The following is a 25264-nucleotide window of genomic DNA, read 5'->3' as shown; positions in this document are numbered from 1 at the left end:
AGAGATGGCTGCCCCCCCATTGGTAGTAGAGGCACTCACTTGACCAGTCTCCTTTATACATAGCACTTGGGCTATCCGTAGAGACAAATATGCTCGCTTAGCCCTGGAGTCTTCACACGACAGTTGGCATCACAGGGAGACGAATCATGTTGGTATGCACAGATGACAGCTTGGTTCCAACTGCATGGCTTTAGTATGGGCAGGCTACCTCCATTTCAGTTCAGGAACCTCGAACAAAGCTCTGGCTCTTTGACACTTTGGTCACTTCAGCCATGCTGTATGGAGTGGAGATATGGGGACCCTCAGTGGATCACCACAGCCGAGCTGGTAGCACTGATGGATGGAGATGTATGGAGAGGCCCTTGGTCTTATGATTTCTTGGATGATTAGGGCCAAGGCCTTCGTACCACATGATATTATCCAGGCAGAGATGGCTGCCCCCCCATTGGTAGTAGAGGCACTCACTTGACCAGTCTCCTTTATACATAGCACTTGGGCTGTCCCTAGAGACAAATATGCTCGCTTAGCCCTGGAGTCTTCACACGACAGTTGGCATCACAGGGAGATGGATCATGTTGGTATGCACAGATGACAGCTTGGTTCCAACTGCATGGCTTTAGTATGGACAGGCTACCTCCATTTCATTTCAGGAACCTCAAACAAAGCTCTGGCTCTTTGACACTTTGGTCACTTCAGCCATGGTGTATGGAGTGGAGATATGGGGACCCTCAGTGGATCACCACAGCGGAGCTAGTAGCACTGATGGATGGAGATGTGTATGGAGAGGCCCTTGGTTTCTATGATTTCCTAGATGATTAGGGCCAAGGCCTTCATACTAGATGATATTATCCGTGTAGAGATGGTTGCCCCCCCATTGGTAGTAGAGGCACTCACTCGATCAGTCTTCTTTATACATAGCACTTGGGCTCTCCCTAGAGACAGATATGCTCGCTTATCCCTGGAGTCTTCATGACAGTTAGCATCACACAGGGAGACGGATCCTGTTGGTATGCATAGATGATAGCTTGGTTCCAACTGCATGGCTTTAGTATGGACAGGCTACCTCCATTTCAGTTTAGGAACCTCGAACAAAGCTCTGGCTCTTTGACACTTTGGTCACTTCAGCCATGCTGTATGGAGTGGAGATATGAGGACCCTGAGTGGATCACCACAGCCGAGCTGGTAGCACTGATGGATGAGATGTATGGAGAGGCCCTTGGTTTCTATGATTTCTCGAAGAATGATTAGGGCCAAGGCCTCCGTAGTACCACATGATATTAATCGTGCAGAGATGGCTGCCCCCCCATTGGTAGTAGAGGCACTCACTCGATTAGTCTCCTTTTATACATAGCACTTGGGCTCTCCCTAGAGACAGATATGCTCGCTTAGCCCTGGAGTCTTCACGGCGGCGACAGTTGGCATCACAGAGAGACGGATCATGTTGGTATGCATAGATGACAGCTTGGTTCCACAACTGCATGGCCTTAGTATGGATAGGCTACCTCCATTTCAGTACTCCCTAGATGCACCCTCCCTCTCTCACACGGGCAGAGATTACCAGACTTATCAGGCAGGACTTGACTCAGTTGGACTCTAGAAGGACATGGATATAGCCAACACACGAGCTACGAAGATGGATTTCTATAGAGATCATCTTCTCCAGCTAACGGAGGATGGGTTTGTGATTAGACCCAGCTACATGGATACTCATCTTTCTCATGGGGTACGGTGTGCTATTGGTTAGATGCGCACATCCTCACACCAGCTAGAGATTGAGACTTGCAGATTCAGAGGAGTACCAGAGCTGAGGCCAGGATTTGTTAGTTGTGCCAGATGGAGCCAGAGACAGAGTTACATTACATATGTCACTGTCCAGTATATTATGAAATACGAGGCCGTTTTCAGTGCCTGTTCAGAGAGGGTTTCGAACCACTTTCCAGAGTCATGAGATACCAAGATCCGAGATGCCTCGGATTATACTTGCTGGAGCTGCGTAGACATAGAGAGGGTCTCTTGAGAGGGAGGGGATCAGAGAGGGAGAGACACCTACAGAGGCAGATTACAGACTTCTTTCGACCAGAGATTGAGCAGTCAGGCCAGCAGGCATTGCAGCTAGCCCCAGAGTATAGCCACACCAGAGAGGTACACTGATTGATTGGGCTATAGAGCTGGGGCGGTCCAGGCACCCAAAGATGAGAGGCCCATCTCGACACCAGTGGAGACTACAACAGAGGATCAGGACCATACTAGCACGGCATGGGAGAGGTCTAGTCAGAGTACTCACCATGGAGGACATTGAGGATATCCGCCATCGACCGATGAGAGACATCTTTGGATAGTGATGTATATGATGCTTACCTTTGTTGCTGGAGTTTTCCTTCCCAGATGTTATCCATTAGGAGCTCCTAGTACCTTACTTTTCCTCATAGTTATTGTTTCAGTTTCAGTTAGTTGTTCAGTTGCTTTTCTTACATAGACATTGTATCAGATCCACCAATTGTTGTAACCTTTTTGCTCTCATAGGTCCTTTTGGCCTTTTGAGGACGTTAATATATCATTTCATTTCTCTCTCTCTCTCTCTCTCACACACACACACACACACACACACACACATAAATAACTAAAATTTGTTAACATACTTTCACCATTAAAACACACACACACACACACACACACACACACACAAACTAACACTTCCTATTTGATTAACTAAAATATTTACCTCTCTCTCTCTCTCTCTCTCTCTCTCTCTCTCTCTCTCACACACACACACACACACACACACACACACACACTTGCTATTCAAAACAAAAAAACATATTTCACACACACACTCTCTCTCTCTCTCTCTCTCACACACACACACACACACACACACACACTTACTATTTGATAAGCTCCCATATTTTGATAAACTTCCATAATATGGCATTTTAATAAACTTCACTCTCTCTCTCTCTCTCTATCTCTCTCTCTCTCTCTCTCTCTCTCTCACACACACACACACACATACACACACACACACACACACACACACACACACACACACACACACTTGCTATTTGATAAGCTCCCATATTTTGATAAACTTCCATAATATGGCATTTTAATAAACTTCACTCTCTCTCTCTCTCTCTCTCTCTCTCTATCTCTCTCTCTCTCTCTCTCTCTCTCTCTCACACACACACACACACGTACACACACACACACACACAGACAATACTTTCACTCTCTCTCTCTCTCTCTCTCGCTCTGTATGTATTAAAAACTTCTCTAAGAATTATATTCTTATTGAGTTGAGTCTATTTGGAGTAGGGTCACATGTGTGATAATGGCTGTTGAAGGAGAATATTATGTTAGTGTTTGAAGTTAAGAATGTTTTAAAAGGAAGTTAATATTCCCTATTTTGTGTTTTGAAGGAGATTTGAAGATGTCTAGGAGCTATTTATACTTGAGTTTAAACCAAGTTCGTCGGATGCAACACGTGTGTCTCACCGTAACCGTTCAAGGACAAGGGCTTGCATTTGAAAACAAAATCTTGCTAATTTAATGAATTACGTTAATGAAAATGAAGTTGGAACATTTGGAAGGGTTGAAAATGGAGAGGAACATAGAGGAATCCACTTACAAGAAACAGAGCAATTGCCAATGCTATGGTACTTCAAGAACCTATTAATGAACGTCGAAATGCACAGCCACAGAGAGATATAGAGCAAGGCTCTTTTTCATTTGATTTAAATGAGCCGCCTATGGATGATAATTTTCATTCTATTTGTTGTGTCTATCATGATGAGAAAGATATTAAATCCGAATGTCACTCTATAAGGCATGCGTTTTCATTTCCTTGGAACGTTAAGCACCCAGCAACTATGGTGGTGTATTCTGGACATTTCACTCTTCACTCATTAGGATCCCTTACTTATAAGTGTCATTTTTGTACTGCACTAATTTGGAAATGTGAGGCATCAAGAAGGCTAAGACAATATGTGGGCAAACACTATTGTGGAAGTGGGAATGTCTTTTTGCTACCTTTGAAAAATCCACCTCCTGCATTGGCTGAGTTGCTGCTTAGTAATGATAATACAAGTAAGGAATACAGAAAGAATATCCGTTCTTACAATAATGCCTTGGCATTTGTTTCACTTGGTGCTCACTTGGATAATCAGTTCACTGTAGGGGGGAGGAGTATTTAATTTTCGAATCCATGGTACTACCTATCATTGTGTTAGTTTTGTAATACCTTGAAAGATCCCTACCCCCTCCTCGCAACGAATTCAGGGGTGCTAGCAGCGACGGGGAAGTAGCAGTGCATGCGTAGGGCAGAGCCTCTCACTCGGGGACTCACCCACGGATATCCGGACAAGAGACTAATCCCTCGGTTCTTCCAAAACCGAACTCGAAAAAATAGTCTTGCCTCGCCCAACAGACATAGACGATTCCTCTGGGATATTTTATTCTAACGTAGTCAAGGTCTTCACTAAAAACCAAACTGATTCGACCGAACCCGTAAGTCTCATGGTCAGATCAAGGAAGAGACTTGCACTTGGATCAGAGAGTCCAACACTTTTTTCCTCATCAAGAGGCACAGCTGTTGATTCTTTTCCATAGAACAAGGGTTATCCAGGATCTCTTTAACTATCGTAATTTAACAAAATTGAGTCTCATTTTAGGGATCCATCAGTCTAGCCTAACCCCATCCAATCCCATGGGTTAGCCAATTGCCCAACCACTATAGTGATGGGATCCATTTAGGAGTTTGGTTATGTTTTGCCTCGGGTGGAAAAGAGTTCCCAGGCCCCCTAGCCGGCGCTTCAACAAGCAAACTTCAAGATAGTCACACCACTTACACACCCAATATGAAATTGCATGTTTCACAGATTTAGTTGTCTTTAAAACAATCTTTTAATGAAACCATAGTATCACTGATCATAATACTCCAAAATATCTAGCTTGAATTCTAATTTCTAATCATTCCTTCATCGGTGTACCTGTGGCATCATTGGCAACCAGAATGCTCGCCACCTGTTCACTCAGGGGCCTTTCAATAGTTCCTAGCTCATAGTACCCCGCAATATAATCACATAAGAAAATCCAGATGGACTCTCCATCAAAGATCAGCAAGATCAATCAACAGATCCATATAAAAGAGCCATGGACTCATCCATTGAGGACCAGCTCAAGGACGATCAACCAGATCCATGCCCGAGTTCAGAAAACAACTCTAACACCTTGTTCCATTTTTTTCCCCGACGCACGCATGGGTATCTTCAGTGACCCAGAGCCCGAGCACCGTATGTTCAGCACCCTCTAGGCTCCTTCGCAGGTCACCTAGCGCTTCACTCATAGGCCGCTTCATTGGTCTCTCATCCACCATACCGGAAGCTCACCATTTAAATCGAACCGAGGTTGGTCAAGACCTCAGTCGACCTTGCTACGCGAGACGTCCTCCATTGACTCTCCGTCAGCTGTTACTTTATCACTTACGTCTCCACGACCTCATTCACAAGATGGTGTAAGAACCTCCCCTTCTGTTCTTGAAATTATTCCCCTCTCTGAAATAGAAGAAAGATCTTGTTTTACCCTGTTTTGGTCTAGAGAGAGAAAATGTCTAGAGAGATAATCCAAAATTGAGATATCTTTGGATATACAAATCCTCCTAGTGTCTAAAATGGATTTCCCTAAAACAAAAGTTCAAAATGAACTTTCCAATGTGCATTAGGAATTAATTGAAAATGGTATAAGGGACCTTAGCCTAAGGGTCTACATTTTCAAAAAAAATTTAGATTATGGTCCAATTAAGGTTCCAATGGGCCAATTGGATTAATCCAAGTGTTGGGATGAGATAAATCCAAAAGAATAAAAGAAAATACCAAAAAATGAGTAAATGCTCACATAAGATGAACAGTTGACTGAGTACAAGGTTTATTAGTTAAAAATTATGAGATATTACTAAAAAAACACCTCAAAAGCTGGAGGGAGGAATCTTACATACCTAATGAAACATGAGATGCGGCTCCTCGATTTGCCCAACTATATGTGTATGATACAGAGCATGAATTAGAGAATAGACTTCATGGGATGCCTTCTTTAAATCATAATGTACTTGAGAGGTTGCAAACAATGATGTATGGATATAATCTGTATACCTATGGTCTTCGTACAATGAGAGAAATGTTGTAGTCAAGTCCAGATGCAAATCTGAGAATGGTCATCACTCTGAAGGGCGATCAACTTCAAGGCAATACTTGGTTCCTATAGGAAGTGAGGTAGTAGCTATCATGCCGGGTCAAGGGGATGATTTACATGTGAGGCATAGAGATATTCAAATAGTGTTGTGCACAGGTGCTATAAAAAAAAAATCTAACCTGCACCATTCGTATATGCCTCTATTATATGTTCTTCTATTTCCTTGAGGTGAGGATGGTTGGCAAGTTGGAATTCCACTCAATGATGGTAGGAATAGACAAGGTTCAAATGAGGAGACAAAGACTGTAACTCAATGGCAATATTATGCATATAGACTACAAATAAGGGAAGATACAAATGCCTACCTTTTGTGCAGTGGTCAGCTATTGCAACTGTACATTGTTGATGCATATAGTAGCATAGAAGAATCTAGATTAGTATGGATACGCAATAATTAGAAAGCATTGCATGCTGAAGTATACCAAGGTCTTGCATATATGGTTAATTCAAGTGATGGGGTCAATAGAGTCTCTAGGGGCATTGCTGGACGCAGGGTAGTTCTACCATCTTTATATACTGGGGGGCCTAGATATATGCATCAATTGTACCAAGATTTAATGGCAATTGTTAGGAAGATGGGTAAACCTGACCTGTTTATTACCTTAACTTAAAATCCTAAGTGATATGAAATAACCATTGCCTTATTGCTTAGTCAGGTTACCCAAGATCGTCCTGACTTGACAGCTTAGGTCTTTTATGAGAAACATAAGGACATGATGCACTTATTGGTGAAAGGTGTTGGGATTTGTTTCTAGTATCGAATTTCAAAAAAGAAGCTTGCCACATATACATATATTATTGATATTAGAAAGTGGAAGTAAACCGGTTGAGATTGCACACTATGATATGTTGGTATGTGCTGAACTTCTTGATAAGGTGATGTTTCCTGGGTTGCACACCATAATTAGTCATTGTAATATCCATGGACCATTTGAGGAACTAAATATGCACTCTCCTTGCATGGTTAACGGGAACATCGGTACTCTCGAAATTTTTCCCAGACTACTAGTGTTGATGACAATGGATATTCAACTTACATGTGGAGAGATGATGGTAGTTTCATATAGGTAAAGGATCAAAGGGTGGATAGTCGATGGGTTGTTCCATATAACCCTTTTCTGTCTATGAGGTACAAAGCCTATATTAACATTGAAGTATGCTCTACTATTACTGCCGTAAAGTATTTGTATAAGTATGTATACAAAGGACATGATAGAGCTACTATAGAGTTGCAAGACTCACAGGGGTTTATTGATGAGGCTAGTCAATATTTGGATGCACGGTACGTGTCTGCCTGCGTGACAAGCATGCTGGCGCATATACCAATATGATTTGCATGATGAAAAGCTTGATATACAAAGGTTGCATGTCCATCTCCCAATGCACAACAATGTGATATTCAATGATCAAGATGATTTGCGTGATGTGATTAGTTGTGACAGAAACCAAAGAACATCTTTGACTGAATGGTTCAAAGCTAATCAATTGTATACGGATGCAAGTAGCCTGCTATATGTTGATTTCCCTTGCTAGTGGGTGTGGAATTTAGCTTTGCGCTTATGGACTAAAAGGAAAAGGGGAAATGTGATCGGACGTATATATAATGTTACTCCGAGTGTAGGTGAGCAATATAAATATTTTGAGGATTTATGAACGGTGAATGGACATTTGTATCCCTATTTTAAGGCTGCATGTGAAAGGAATGCTAGAGAGCGATGAGGAGTGGTATATGTGTCTCCAAGAAGCTGCATTTCAGAAAATAGGATTCTAGCTGTGTCAATTGTTTGTCATTATAATGGTTTTTTGTGAGCGTATATCCCCTGGACACCTTTGGAATAAATTCTCCATCAAGATTTCAGATGATTTTTTCAATACCTTGCAGTAAAGAGGGTGTATAGATGTTGGTGTTTGTCATTCTATAGCAAAAAATCAAGCTCTGTTGTGTAAATGCAAGATCTGTTACAACAGTATGGAAAGCGGTTGCATGATTTTGAAGGGTTACATGTTCCCAATAGATCAAGTGTTGCCAGTGTCAACAATGGTTTGCTAATGGAAGAGATGATGTTTGATTCTATTTATAGTAGGCTGATTTGTCCGTTTCCATGGGAAAAGAGTCTAAATAGTTGTCAAATCAAGAGCATTTGACACTATCCTTGAGGTTGTTTCTTTGAACCAGGGTGGTGTTTTTTTCCTTGATGGACCAGGTGGATCAGGCAAAACCTATCTTTATAATGCCTTGCTATCACGATTATGTGGAGAGAATCAAGTTGCATTAGCATGTGCATCATCTGGAATAGCTACATTGTTGCTTTCAAATGGTCGTACATTGCACTCATGTTTTAAAATTCCATTGGTACTCAATGCTTCTAGCACATTTTGAATTAAAGCTAACAACCCATGTGGAGGTGTTGAAGCTCGCAAGGTTAATTATTTGGGATGAGGCTCCAATGATGCATCGGTACGCATATGAAGCATTGGACATGACATTGAAAGACATTATGCAGAGTGATATAGTGTTTGGTGGGAAAGTTAAACTCATTGGTGGACTTCATGCGGGTCTTACCGGTTGTGCCAAAGGGATTGCGTGAGGACATTGTTGATGCAACATTATGCTGGTCACATATTTGGAGATATGTGAAAGTTCTAAAGCTCACCCAAAACATGCGGGTTAGACAGAGTGCTTATTATTGTATAGAACAAGAATTTATCAAATAGACATTACAAATTGGAGATGGCTCTATAGGCCATCCAAACAATGAAGGCAGAGTGGTAATACCACCACAAATGTTGATCCATGGAAACTCCATTTTGAGTTTGGTAGAATGGGTATACAAAGATCTTCAGAGGGTGGAGGAATATGGATGCTTCTTTAAAGACCATGCTATACTTGCACCACGAAATCTAGAGGTTGATGAGGTTAATGAACTAGCCTTGAGTGAATTGCCCAGTCTTGAAAGAGAATACCTCAGTGCTGATTCGGTTGCTTCTTCCGAGAATGACAATATTGTACCCAATTGAGTACTTGAACAATTTGAACTTGGGTAGTGGTTACCCTCCTCATCGCTTGATTTTAAAGATTAATGCTCTTGTCATGCTGCCCCGCAATTTGGATCCTCGGCAAGTGGGGACTTTGTAATGGTACCAGATTGATATGTAAGCAATTTCACTAAAAGGTGATAGAAGCAAAAATCATTACAGGTACCAACATTGGAGACATGGTCTTTATTCTCAGGATAACATTCATACCTACTATGCTGCAATTACCTTTTGACATGAGAAGGAGATAATTTCCTGTAAGGTTAGCCTTTGGTATGTCAATAAATAAGTCCCAAGGAGGACAGCCTCAAGACAAGTGAACATATCACGATGCGAGGTAATGTGCTTTGTAGCACCACTGTCAAAATACCATACATCAGAGTCAACAAAAACTGCCAAACATGCATCATGTACAGATGGGTCATACTGGCAATACACGCTAAACGCCCATTCTGTATCCTGCACAACATTTGCAGAATCTCCATATACCAAATGCTCCCTCTAGCATTCTGACGTAAGACATTCCTTTAAGAAAACAGGGTTTCTATGTAAGTTTTCAGTTTTGATTTTCTTTTGAATACAATGAGTATATCTTAATTCCATATCCCAGGACATCTAGATCACAGGTCTAGATTCCCAAGTAGAATTCCTTGAATTCTAAATTCTTGATCCTCAGATCAAAATTAAAGGTCTCAACTTAGTTTCGAATTCGGTGGGTGATTTGAGTGTAGATTACTGAACTGGTCACATCGTCATTTCTTGAAACTGACGAAAGAGTTACGTCTTGGTCATAGTCTGATTCAGGGTTTGAGTCTGGAAAGGTTCTCCCTGAACTATCTTTCTCGAAGGTAATATTTCAATTACTACTTTACTAAATTCAAAACTAAACACGAATTCCTATAAGGAATAAATTAGTCGTTTATCTAAATTTTGACTTCGATAGTTTTTTTGAATTTTCTCATTACCATCCTAGAGAATATAAAACGGTATAATTTTCCTTCACTGAGTATTTACTTATTCATTTTTTCAATATTCATGGGATTTAAACACAGGATTAAAATGAACTCTTATTTTGATAAAAAAATTCTTTTATGCATAAAAATCAATATTGATGAAAGCAACACTTTTGTAATAAAAAAATTCTTTTATGCATCATTTTATGCATAAAAATCAATATTAGTGAAAGTAACACTTTTATAATAAAAAAATTTCTTTTATATATCTATTTATGCATATAAATCCATTTTAATGAAAGTAACACTTTTATAATAAAAATATTCTTTTATGCATCTATCTATGCATAAAAATCCATTTTGATGAAAGTAACACTTTTATAATAAAAAAAATATTCTTTTATGCATCTATTTATGCATAAAATTCATTTTGATGAAAATAATACTTTTATAATAAAATAATAATAATCATTATGCATCTTTCTATACATAGAATTTAATTCTATTGAAAATCATTCTTTTATAAAAAAATAATCAATATGCATCTTTCTATGCATAGAATTTAATTCTATTCAAAATCACTCTTTTATAATAAAAGAATAATCAATATGCATCTTTCTATGCATAGAATTTAATTCTATTAAAAATCACTCTTTTATAAAAAGAATAATCAATATGCATTTTCTATGCATAGAATTTAATTCTATTAAAAATCACTCTTTTATAAAAAAAATAATCAATATGCATCTTTCTATGCATAGAATTTAATTCTATGCGTAGAATTTAATTCTATGCATCTTTCTATGCATAGAATTTAATTCTATTAAAAATCACTCTTTTATAATAATAAAAATCAATATGCATCTTTCTATGTATGAATAAAAATGACACTTTTAGAATACACAAACGATGGGGATTACTCTTTTTGATTAATAAAAGATGAAATTTATTTCACAAATTTTAGAAAATTTCGCCATAGCCTCCTTTGTATAGCTGACCATTTTTTAATTTTTCTAACCTTAATCTACTTAGGAATTATCCCCAATTGGTTTAAAGCATTCTAAACTAATCAATTTTTACTTTTAAGAGAGAAACAATATGAAAAGTTTAATTCCAACAATTAGATCACTTAACTAGGATAAAGAAGGGCTGATTTTAAGAATGAGAGAGGGGGAAAGCCTTTCCAAGAAGGCATAGCATCTGTTTATCATTTTAAGATAACAAACAATTTAGAAAACCATTAAAAGAATAAAGAAAAATATAAGATTTCTAACTTACATGAATTCTGGGAGCTTTCCTTTGGCTTGATGGTTTGAGGGTTCTACTCTTGTTTACAACAAGAGTGGCCACCAATTCTTTAGAAAAGGGAATGGTAAAAAACTAGTGAATTATTAAGAAATTCACAGTTCTTGGCTCTTGGGAGGAGTAGAGTAATAGTGCATAAAACATTATTAAGCTTCAACAAAGGGAGAGGCTTCTATTTAAAGAAAAAAGTGAGCTTCTAACCAAGCAAACTAATTCTAGAATTTTCCAGATCAGTTTGGTCAATTTTTGACCATTTTTAGGTCAGTTTAGCTTACTTTTTGGAACTAGGCTTGAATTAGGAGAGAGGAGAGATGAAATATCTCAATTTTTGATAATTTTAAACTCCACCACACATGTGAAGTAGGCACCTCCTTCATGAGGGGGGATTTTCTTTATTTCTTCTATTTATCTTCTCCACACAGTTGGATGAATCTGATTGGTCCCTCAAAACCTTAATTTAAATTTTTTTGAAAATCCGGATCCCTAGGGTAAGGCCTCTTGAACAGATTATACTTAACTTCTGATGCACTTTTTGTTTGAACTTCTATTTCGGGGGTCTTATTTTAATAAGAAGAGATATTTTTCCATCCAAAAATATTCAAAATTTGAATAGTCTCTCTCTAGAATATTTTCTCTCTCTAGGCCAAAACAGGTAGAAACAAGATCTTTCATATTTCTGAAGAGGGATTTGATTACAGAGGAAGATGCTGGACATCTTGAGAGGCTGGGGAGGAATCTTACAGATGGGCTGAGGTGGCAAAGAAAAGCATCAAGAAGGAGGTCAAGGAGGAGCAACATAGAGAGGAGCCCATCGGAACATGCCACACTTGAAGAAGAGAAGATGAGACACGCCCACCGGCTTAATGTATGAGTATTCGGCCTACTCGCATCCAAAGATACACCCGAGCAAGAAGGTAAAGCTCTATGTGTACCACACTCGGGTATTCCCAAGACACTCCATTGCCCTTCACAAAGTCTTGGAGAGTGGGGAAAGAAGAGAAGAGGAGGGTTCTTGTCCTCTAATTTCACAACAAAGAGGACAAGATAACATTCATGAAGAAGAGGATCATCTTGAGGAGTCTACCAGGTAGTCCCATATATATTGATGAGGATCTCATGAAGATGCAAGTGGAGCACCGCAAAGCTTGCATGCCCAAGGTGATTCAAGCAAGAAAGGAGGGGAAGAAGGCCTTTTATAGAGATGGCAAGGTCTTCATTGACGGCCGGCCGGTTACATAGGGACTTGCGGCCTATGAGACATCGACGGAGGACATCACTTTGAGGATATAGATTGCCATATGGAACTGTGACAGTTCTTTGTGGACACACCCGGCAAGATTGGAGGAGGTGATGGAGGGCCGAGACATCATCATGATCATAGAGATGCATCAGAGCTCGGAGAGGGGACTACCACGAGTACATGGCTATCAATGGGAGTCTACATACAAGAGGACTAGACGATAGGGTACTTCCAGGGGGTCTAGAGTAGCAGTACTTGTGAGGAGTGGCTTACAGCACTTGTGAGAGGAGTGGCTTACAACACTTGGTGAGGAGTGGTTGACAGCACTTGGTGAGGGTGGAGCAGGTGGATGAGGAGGCTAGATACATGTGGATATAGATATAGCTCTCATATACGAGGGCGGCTTTCTTCGCATTATGCTATTTTCCACCCAAGGGGTCCACATATGCATCTGCCAGACAAAGGAGGACTTAGAGACAGGCTGAGGAGGACACAGATGATGCTGGTGAGATGGGGGAGGAGTTGGATAGCGGATATGAGGAGGCAGTGGAGGAGAGTTCTTTGACGGAGCAGTCACCCTATTCGATCTTATCTGAGGACATTATTCATTTCTCACAGCAGGGTGAAGTCTTCCTTGTGGGGGACTTCAATGCCCGAACCCAGAGCCGACAGTGTGAGATTTTTGACTTTGCAGATCCTATACTACTAGATGCTCTTGATATGGATGAAGACAGGTTGGGGAGAGTATCATTTGATCGAGGTGCTGATAACACAAGTTATGGATCACACCTACTGGCCTTGGGTGCAGCACACCAGCTCCTTATCTATAATGGTATGACATGCTGGTCAGACTTTGGAGGGCTTACATGCTTCCAGAAGGGAGGAGCGGGTGGAGGTAGCACAGTCGATTATGTCATGGTGGGGTCCATAGGAGACATGGATCTTGTTCAGGACTTTACTATCCCCCCATGCCCTATTGGAGCTGACCACTCACATCTTGTGCTATCACTAGCAACCAACGACACACCATTAGAACCACCCTCACGACCACCTCGCACCATCATCTATTTCACTAAAGAGTTGGAGGATATATACACAAACCATGTCTATGAGGGGATACTACGTCTAGATCCATCAGCACCTCTATCAGCACTCACGTATGGACTTACGTCAATATTGCATTCAGTAGCCATGGGGAGAGCTTCCCCCACACTACACATGGCATGGAGAGCACCCGTTCTAGGACTATGCCCCAAAATCGCTAGTATGATGATGAGTGCCGCTAGTTTACACAGACAACTAAGAGTAAAAAGAGAGTTGGGCCAGATTACACTACGCCAGGCTAGCCGACAGATGTCTGCCCTTGCTAGACGTAAGAGACGAGCATATGAGGAGGCATAGTATTGGGACATCCACCACTTGCTGATGAGCCGAGATGCAGATGTGGCCTAACGCTAGCTCAGGAAGCCTTCCCCACACCCACACCGATAGAGGACCCTACTACATGGCATGCTTACGTAGAGAGACTATACTAGATCCCAACCTAGCCACCAATCCCTTAGCCATCAAAGTAGTGCCCCACAGCCCCTACTTTCTTCACTAGTGAGATGGTCGCTAGAGCTATATGGAGATTACAACATGGGAGAGCCGTGGATCACACAGGCCTCCAGGGAGAGCACACAGGCCTCCAGGGAGAGCACCTTATATATGCAGCAGAAACTTTGTCACCTTTCATTGCCTGGTTCTTTAACAGAGCTCTAGCAGAGGGTTTGCCTAAGACACTATACATACTATAGTGCCTTTATATAAGGCTAAGGGCCATATGGACCCAGCCAACTATAGGACTATCATGGTTGGTCATACATTGGCCAAATTATATGGGGCAGTGCTTCTCCACCATTGACCATGTCTTCACTCTCAGGATACTGATTGAGCAGGCTAGGAGCTGGGGGGGCAGGTGCTTACATTACTGCTTTGTGGATTTCCGCAAAGCATTCGATAATACGGTTCCTCGAGAGTGGCTCTTTTAGAGACTCATGACTCTAGGAGTACCTACAGAGATGATGTGGGGAATTTATGCTCTTTATGAGCGTGTGGCAGCTAGGGTCAGAAGTCAAGGAGGTATGTCTGCAGACTTTGCTAGTACCATTGGTGTGAAGCAAGGATGCCCACTATCTCCCACCCTCTTCGCGGCTATACATCGATGAGGTAGCAGACTGTAATCAGCGAGGAGGTTGAGTTGACGGGCAGATCTTGGACACACAGGTACATATTATGCTAAATGTTGATGACATTATTCTGATTTCAGAGACACAGGAGGGACTACAGCAGCATCTAGGGGCTCTAGAGCTTTTCTGCAGATACAGAGGCCTCACAATGAACCTTGGGAAAACCAAGGTTATGATCTTCCATACATCACCAGCATCAATGAGGAGGAGATCTATTTTTATGTTTGAGGGCAGCCAACAACTAGAGGTCTCTACATCTTATGTATATTTGGGGATTACATTCACCAGCAGAGCCAGGTGATTCTCTATGATGTAGGTAGCCCATGATCGATTCACCCGAGCCTATGCAGCCTTGGCTATGCTAGAGAGACAGAGCCATCAAGCACATTTCCAGGAGCCCCATACAAAAGGGTGGCTTTTTGACACTTTAGTCACCCCAGCCCTGATGTATGCAGCCCCAGTTTGGACACCAGGCTTGGCAGCCTCCACATGGAGTGTAAGGTTTCCCCCCTTCCAAAATAGGGGAAACACTTAAGATAGTCCACTAAGTCTTATCTTGGAGAAAATTTCCTACTCATCAACACCTTGACAATGTAGAGATTCAAGGATACGATTCATAGGTAAGACCTAGTTCTATCCCGCAAGGGAAGCATGGTCTTCTAAAAATCGAATCACCCATAGGGTAATTGATCATAATTTGGACAACTACTTGATTCCTAGAGACAATGCTTTTTTCCTCATCCATGCAAGGCATAGCCGTCGCTCGTCGCTGGCCTAGTCTTCTAGAATAGAATTACCCGAGAACCTATTTATCTAGAATAGGGCTTTCACTTAATATGTTGGAAAGCTACCCGACTAATCGGGTCCACTCGTCCGTAAGGATGGTGCCATCAGGGCATTCCATCCTCCCACTTTCCACCCTACTCACGCATCAATTTATTTTCTAATTAATCCTACCACACTGTTTGACATAAATAAACATGTTCCTTAATTAAGACCCTTTTCACAAGGTTTGTTAAAACAGTCTTTTTTCCACAATACAATAATGCCAAAGACAAGATATATATAAAAAGTTTATACATGAATCAATTCCATACAAGCCAAACCGACTCTCTTATTCTTTTCCTTTATACTACCGAGATGATCTAGAATTCGGCCTTCCACCAGCCTCTACATGCTGGGCAAAACCCTACGGGGCCATACACCTCATTATCGGCCGTCGCTGGCAAAAGGACTCAAGCCAGCCTGTCGCCCTCTCAGGCTCCATCGCTCGATCCTCCCGTCCCTTAGAGGGATGTCTGCGCACTAGGGTGGGCTAATTCACCGCACTAGCCTGGGCCCTCAGAACTAGGCAGCATCACAATCACTCGCCTCAATCGGCAAACCTCATTCTCCCAATGGTATGAGGGATGCCATGGGCCAACTCCGGGCCTTACTAACGTCTCCGTCATCCAGCTACACAAGCACAAGAACGGGGTAGCGTCAAGGCAGGGAGAAGTTATACCTGTATCTTAATTTAACCAAGATAACAATCCATTTACTCAACTAAACCATAGGACTATAATCCATGTTACCTTCTTAAGAAAACAATCCTTTTCACAAAGATTTTTGCATTTTAACTTGAGATTGCAAAATAAGACATTCTTTATTTAAGGCATATGCTATTGTTTAAAAGAATACAAACTTTAACTAGTAAATCAATCAAATAGATCACTATTAACAATTATTAGAGAAGCCGGGGCCATACCTCAACCCCTAAGAATGATATATAATTGAAAAACAAAATATGTATATACCTTATAGAAATTTGTTGTTTATCGTTGCCTTTACTCCTTAACAAGAGCTTTAGAACTTGACATATGAGAATAGAGTCTTCTAGTATCTTCTCTTACGATTGAAATCATCCAATCATCCCCAAGCTTTATCTCCTCTTTCTTGTACTGTGACTCTTCTCTCTTTCTAAGGTCTATGGCAAAATAGCCTTCTCTTACAGGGCTATGGCATACTATTCTTTCTTTAAAAGAAAAGCTATGGAGTTTTTGGTCTCTTCCTCTGAAATACCATAGCAATCTAAGCTTCTTTTCTAAGATATTAGATAAGAATGAAGGGATATGTACATCTCAAGCTCTTGGATTACCTTGAGGCTACTTGTTGCCTTCTTAGAGTTTTCCCTGTGTAGAGACCCTGACAGAATCAGCGAATTGTTTCGGCCATAACTCTCTGATAAAAACTCAGAATATGGTCATATAACCAGTCAAAAGAATTGGAAGCCATCTTTAGAAACGTCTGTATATAGCCACAAACGTGCCATCTTTAGAAACGTGTTGCTTTTCCATATTTTTAGCATGCATGGACTCTAAATATGTAAAAGTACTCTAAATACGACCTCCTATCACCTAAATTTGAATTTTTATTTTTGAAGATACTTATCTCTTAATAGAACTATTCTTATCTTCTTATTTCTTTTAGGATTTTTGAAGCTAATATTTTTATTCTAACACTTTCCTAATGTTTCTAGCCTTATTGTCTCACTCTTCTCTAAGTGCACTCTCTTTCCTTCTTGAAATCTATATTAAAAGAGACACATACATACGCGGCTTGGGAGGAACCTTACAATCTCCCCCACTTAAAAGATTTGAGATGTCCTCATCTCGCGAGCTGGGGTAGTATGTAAGTAAATCCTCGTGTCTCTTTCAAAGTGGTGTTCCCCCACTAGGTAAAAATCTTCTTTTATCTAAACATTGTTCTTAAAGAGTCCTTTATTTCATGTGCTTGGCTCGTTTTTTTGTGTCTCCAAAAGGTCTTTATTATTCTAAAGTTAATTGGCCTTATTATTCTAATTTCATGCATCCATATACCTCTCATATGATATGAACCTTTGAATTCCTTATTCTATACCCCCATGTAATATGGTACTTAACAAATTATCATGGAAAAACATAAGGGAATCAATCCTTTACACAATCTAACCTATGATAGCAATTTCATAATCTTAGTATCGTCTTGTAGAATACCTCTATTCATCATGCACATTACTTCACATGAATCTTGCACCAATCATCTTCTATTTACTTATAGAAATACTTGTTGAATTAGATTATCTTTAACCCTGATATCCCTATTTCTTGACCTAATTTTTGCTCTAGCTCATGATACCTTATAGCCAAGGGTGGGCCTGACGTTCCTCTTGAATTAGGGACCTCTTCTTGATTAACATGGAAGGACTCATGTCCTTCTCGACACTTTCTATATATATAAAAACTTTATCATAGTCTCTGGTTATAATTATGGCTTCTAAAATAGAGGATGGTTTTACATTCTTGACGAGGTTATTCAAAGGTAGATTAAGCTTCCAAATGAATCGATGGAGAAGAGTTACCTCATCCATCTCTAGAGCTAATCGAAGAATTTTAACAAAAGTTTGGTGTTATTCTTTTAGGGTCTTCCTTTCTTGGGTTAGCTCCAAAAATTCATTCATTTTATCCTCTCAAAATCCTAGAGGACAAAACCTTTCACGAAGGTGTACTTTCATGGCATCCCATAACTGATTCTAGTTCCACTGGTTAGATTGACAACAGTGCTTCCAACTAATTCGGCATTTCTTACGATTGACAACAGTGCTTCCAACTAATTCGGCATTTCTTACGATTTTTAGACGAGCAATGATGAACTTGCTTACGATTTTTAGACGAGCAAGGGTGAACTTGCTTCTTTCATTGTGTATCCATGAAAAGTTCAAAACTATCAAATACTTATCATAGTGCCACATCTAAAGGCACTCTGGAGGATTAGTATATTTGAGATCTTCATTTGTGAGAATAACACATCTGGTGCCTTGGGATTGACACATCCAAAGATTATCAGGATTAACACGTCTGAGATGATTAATTTTCTGAAAATTACACATCTAGTATCTTGGAATTAACACATCTAAGAGCATGATCCTCTGGGAATTACACATACGAAGTTAGACCCATGTTTGTCTGAGATGGGTTTAAGATCTTGGATGATCGTCCTAGTGTAAAGCATCCAATGGATGGCATTCACACATCAACTATTCAAATCTTATAATCTCAATAATTTATAATATGCAAGTTAATGAGATATATCCTGAAAATTTCTCTAAACAAGTTTCGGTCTATCCATTCAGTCTCTCACTAGTTTCTTAATTTGATCACCCTATGTTTTTCCTCACAAAAGGTTTTCTCCCCAATCTTATTTCTCAAATTTATTGTACAAATATCTTGCATGTGCACCCCCAAGATATAAGCACAATTTCATAGGATAATTGTCTCAACATGTGAGGATATTCAAATCACTTCTATGGCAGTAGAGATAATTGATTCATCCTCATATGATAAACAATCACTTGTTTTAATCCCTTGATAGTTAACCTTTGAGAAACAAATCCTAGGAACTAAGATCGGCTCTGATACCATTTGTAAGGTTTCCCTCCTTTTAAAATAGGGGAAACACTTAAGATAGTCCACTAAGTCTTATCTTGGAGAAAATTTCCTACTCATCGACACCTTGACCATGTAGAGATTCAAGGATACGATTCATAGGTAAGACCTAGTTCTATCCCGTAGGGGAAGCATGATCTTCTAAAAATCAAATCACCCATAGGGTAATTGATCATAATTTGGACAACTACTAGTCTTGATTCCTAGAGACAATGCTTTTTTTCTCATCCATGCAAGGCAGAGCCGCTGGCCTAGTCTTCTAGAATAGAATTACCTGAGAACCTATTTATCTAGCGTAGGGCAGTAGCAGTTTTCTTCCAGTTGTTGTATTGTACACTGAGCACCATCTGATACTCAGAGATACCACATACATTGTACATGGTTTTGTCTCATAGGCCAATTCTCTTTGGCCTGAGAGAGACATTAATACAATCTTTCTCTCTCTCTCTCTCTCTCTCTCTCTCTCTCTCTCTCTGGGTTCTTGGTCAAACTTATCTCCCTCTCTTAGGTTGTCTCCAATGTGCTTCCCTTGTATGAATCAAAAAAGGTATAATTATTTATTAAAAAGATATTAAAAGGTCCACATGTGATGGACTTGGTGTTTGTCTTGTTTCATCCCTGCTCACCAACTTAGTCAAACTTGGACCGTCTCCAATGTGCTTCCCTTGTATAAAGCAAAAAAGGTATAATTATGTATGAAAAATATTTTAAAAGAAAATACTTATTAAATTATATAAGAGAGATATTACAAGTGAGATATTAAAAGCAAAAAAGTATTAAATTACATAAGAGAGATATAAAAAGTATATATATATATATATATATATATATATATATAAAGTATTAAATTATATAAGAGAGATATTAAAAAAAGAAAAGAAGAAATATATATATATATATATATATATATATATATATATATATATATATATATATATATAAAGAGAGAGAGAGAGAGAGGGAAATTAAAAACATATATATATATATATATATATATATATATTAAGAGGCTTTACTGAGAGAGAGAGAGAGAGAGAGAGAGAGAGAGAGAGAGAGAGAGAGAGAGAGAGAGAAGACATTAAACCTAAGGAAAAAAAGGGGGAGGGAGAGGCTGTAGCACTGGTCGCACTGGTCACTAGAGCCCTCCCCTTCCCCTTTTTTGGCTTTAGAAAAAGATAGAAAGCTTATTACATGATGCTAATATACATATAAAGTATTAAATTACATAAGAGAGATATTTATATATAGAGAGTGGAGAGAGGAGAGAGAGATAAAGAGACATAAGGCTTAGTGAAAAAGAGAAAAGGCATTAAACCTAAGCCAAAAAAAGGGGTTCTCATTGCCCTCCCCCTCCACTTTTTGGCTTTAGAGAGAGAAAGAGAGGAGACTTGTTACATACTAGTGGGTTGACCCGTCCCTGATGAGGAAGAGTATTCTTATTTGTCGATCACAAATCACTGCAGTACAGAGAGGTGTTTCTCTAGAGTCCCAAGATCACGGGTTCAACCCCTCATTGGCGAAAGCGATGGCACGCACGGGTGTGTTTTTTTTCTTACTTTCTAATTCCAAACAATTGAAAAAAAACGCTCATCTTCGAAGGGTAAGTAGGGATAAGCCTTATATTTGAAGCCCATGATGGGCCCCATGGCCCCAAGCTTGCCAACCTATATATAAACACACCATGCTTGCCATATATATACTCCTAAAGCACTTAATTTCATTGAATAAAGCACCAAACTTGGCGTAAATAAACAGCCAACATTTCAACCCAAAATAATGTAGACAATCTCAACACACCTGAACATAGCTTTAAAACAATCTTCGGACAACTGGACTATCTCTCCTTGGAAGCCTATACTCCTCACCTCCATCTGGCAAAAAAACATTAGCTAGTGCAAGATAAACTTTTTGTGGAAGAAAAGAAGGAAAACAACAAAACCTTATAGAACTCATTTGGTGGATCAATATTTTAGGGAATGGGGTTTGAACAGGCTTGTAGATCAAACCGAAAAATTATGTATTGTCCAGTGCCTATAACTCGAAAATCTAATCTATCAAGCTTTTCATAGTCCACAAACATTACATGTACATGAAGTTGATCCCCGATCTTTTGTAATCTCAAATTGTAAATTCTAAGGAGCCCAAAGCTCTCGTTATAAGGGTCTTGACCATACAAACCCAACAATAATTTGGGTTCTAAAAAATAAAGATATTCCATGTTGTACGAAAAGAATGTATCAATAGCAATATAAATTTATCAAAACCTACATAAAAAATAGGTTTCTATTTATACTGTAAAACACCGGTGCTTCTAACAGTTTGATAATTAGAGATGCTATTGCTTGTCCTTCCCAAAATGGAGGATCTACAATTCAGCCATGAATATTACATAGATTATGGAAAATAAAAATACCTGAATTATAGCAATCTAAAAAATAATTACCTTCAATATCTTGGCCATCACCATAAACAAATGAAAATGATCTCCTTGTCACCTCCATCCTAAGAAATATACCCTTGATATCAAATATAACACTCACAACACTAATAATTTACATAACACTTTAAGGTCTCCCTCTCTCTCTCTCTATATATATAGGTTTAGTATTTTGTACCAAGCAAGAAAAATAAATAAAAGCAAGTCAAAAGTAAACGTTTGCTTATCCAAATGTTCAAAAATAACAAATAGGAACTCACCAACACCCGTCCGCCATCTCAACAATTAGAACCACCTCTTGAGTAATGACGAGGCACTCTATTTTGTGGATCGACATGGTATCTTTAGCTAAATGCAAGCAGATTTATACACATGAATTCAATAATACCAAAGAGAGAAGCATCAATGTGAAAGATTGCATAGAAAGACAACATAGATTACACATGTTACATCATTGAAAACATTTTTTCCATTGATACAGATATATCTATGATTGTAGTCTCCAACGTTTTTAAGCTGCTATATCAATAGCTTGTTCTCTACCTTTTGGGCATAGATTAAATTTACATCCTGATTTATGCCATTTGGAAAACCTCCTTATAGACAACATTGGTGTGAAGACTTTGGTTGAACCTTTATGCTGCTTTCCTGTTCCATATGATGATTTACACACACTACACATGATATAGCAATGTAGAACTATCCATGTGTGAATACTTGTGTGGCCAAGTAAAGTCCCTATAAGGCTGATTTGAATGCCTCTTTTGAGATGTCAGATTTGGGGCATTTGCATCATTATTTGGGGATACAATTTAAGCAGTGTGATGGAGATATTGCTTTGTGTCAGACAAAGTATATTGAGACATTGTTGCAGAGATTTGGCCTTGAAGACTGCAAGCCTATTGCTACTCCAATGGAGATAGGTTTGAAGTTGAGTCTTCATGATGCTAGGGATCACTTTGATGTCACACTCTATCAGATAGCTGTTGGTTGCCTCATTTATGTAGTATGCATTACGAGGCTGGACATTCAGTTTGCAGTCTCACAGGTGAGCAGGTTTATGCATAGCCTAGGGTCTCAGCATTGGAAGGCAGTTAAACGCATCTTTCACTACTTGAGTGGCACCATACGTCTTGGGTTGTTTTATCCCAAGGGGGGATCGTTGTTGCCGCCGCCAGATTTACATGCTTTTTCAGACTCAGATTGGGCTGGTTGCTATGACACAAGAGTGTCTACAAGTGGTTTTTGTTTCATGCTCGGTAGCTCATACATATCTTGGTTGAGCAAGAAGCAACCTACTGTGGCCACTTCTAGTTTGTGAAGCTGAGTATAGGGCAGCTTTCACAGCTACAGTTGAGTGTGTGGCTCAGACGGCTTATGGCTAACTTGGGTGTTGGACAGGAGTCTGCCACCTCTATTTACACTGACAGTTAGAGCACATTGGCAGTTGTGAGAAACCCAGTTTTTCATGCTTGCACAAAGCACATTGAGGTGCATTATCGCTATGTCAGGGAGAGACTCTTAGCAGGAGAGATCAGCTTGGCATATGTGCCAACACAAGACAACCTCGTCGATCTTTTCACAAAGGCCTTCCTCGTGAGAAGTTTGAAGCTTTCCGCAAAGCTTTGGGCTTGCTCCCCTTTGTGGACTGATCTACTTCAGGCATGGCACTTCCCTATACATGAGTGCCAGCTCTCGTTCATACCATCACTCCCAGGGGGGATTTGTTACCATATATATAGACAGTGATGTGTGTGAACACACTTAGGACCACTGGGGCACTTTTTCCCTCTTTAGGAGGTTTTTTCCCTCGGCTTGTATATATGCCCATTATTCTAGGGCTAACTTATCTTTTGTATATTGACACAATTTAATACATTGTGTGTTGTGTGCATTCTTGCTTCTTCTTCCTCAAGCTTTGTGTGCTTTCCTGCAACCCTAATTCCAATAATGTGGCCAGGTTCATTAGAGGAATGAACGAGCCATTGGACACCTTAATAAAGAATGCAAAACCTATCTCAACGGGACCGAAGCAGTAAGAATGGCAAAGGACTTTGCCAAAGCCTTTGTTGTTAAGGTCCCGTCAAAGCCTGCACCCTCTAACTTTAAAAGATTCCAAACCTCGGGAAGTGTAAGGTTCCCCCCTTCCAAAATAGGAAAAACACTTAAGATAGTCCACTAAGTCTTATCTTAGAGAAAATTTCTTACTCATCGACACCTTGACCATACAGAGATTCAAGGATACGATTCATAGGTAAGACCTAGTTCTATCCCGCAGGGGGAGCGTGGTCTTCTAAAAATCAAATCACCCATAGGGTAATTGATCATAATTTTGGCAACTACTAGTCTTGATTCCTAGAGACAACGCTTTTTTCCTCATCCATGCAAGGCACAGCCGCTGGCCTAGTCTTCTAGAATAGAATTGCTTGAGAACCTATTTATCTAACGTAGGGCTTTCACTTAATATGTTGGAAAGCTACCCGACTAATCGGGTCCACTCGTCCCTAGGATGGTGCCGTCGAGGCATTCCATCCTCCCACTTTCCATCCTACTCACTCATCAATTTGTTTTCTAATTAATCCTACCACACTGTTTGACATAAATAAACATGTTTCTTAATTAAGGCCCTTTTCACAAGATTTGTTAAAATAGCCTTTTTACACAATACAATAATGCCAAGACAAGATTTTAAAAAAAAGTTTATACATGAATCAATTTCATACAAGCCAAACCGTATTTCTTATTCTTTTCCTTTATACCGTCGATGATCTAGAATTCGGCCTTCCAGCCTCTACATGCTGGGCAAAACCCTACGGGACCATACACCTCATCGTCGCCTGCTGGCGAGGACTCAAGCCGGCCTATTGCCCTCTCAAGCTCCATCGCTTGATCCTCCCACCCCTCAGAGGGATGTCTGCACACTAGGGTGGGGTAATTCACCGCACTAGCCTGGGCCCTCAGAACTAGGTAGCATCACAATCACTTGTCTCAATCGACGAACCTCATTATTCTCCCAATGGTATGAGGGATACCATGGGCCAACTCCGGGCCTTACTAACATCACCGCACTAGCCTGGGCCCTCAGAACTAGGCAGCATCACAATCACTTGTCTCAATCAACGAACCTCATTATTCTCCCAATGGTATGAGGGATACCATGGGCCAACTCCGGGCCTTACTAACGTCTCCGTCGTCCGGCTACACAAGCACAAGAACGGGGCAGCGTCAAGGCAGGGAGAAGTTGTACCTGTACCTTAATTTAACCAAGATAACAATCCATTTACTCACTAAACCATAGGACTAGGATCCATGTCACCTTCTTTAAGAAAACAATCCTTTTCACAAAGATTTTAGTA

This window comes from Cibotium barometz, chromosome 31, assembly GCF_041138505.1.
Source record: "Cibotium barometz isolate CiBa-2024 chromosome 31, ASM4113850v1, whole genome shotgun sequence".
Classification (NCBI taxonomy): Eukaryota; Viridiplantae; Streptophyta; class Polypodiopsida; order Cyatheales; family Cibotiaceae; genus Cibotium; species Cibotium barometz.
The sequence above is the reverse complement of the archived record's forward strand: the minus strand, read 5'-3'. Positions refer to the sequence as shown.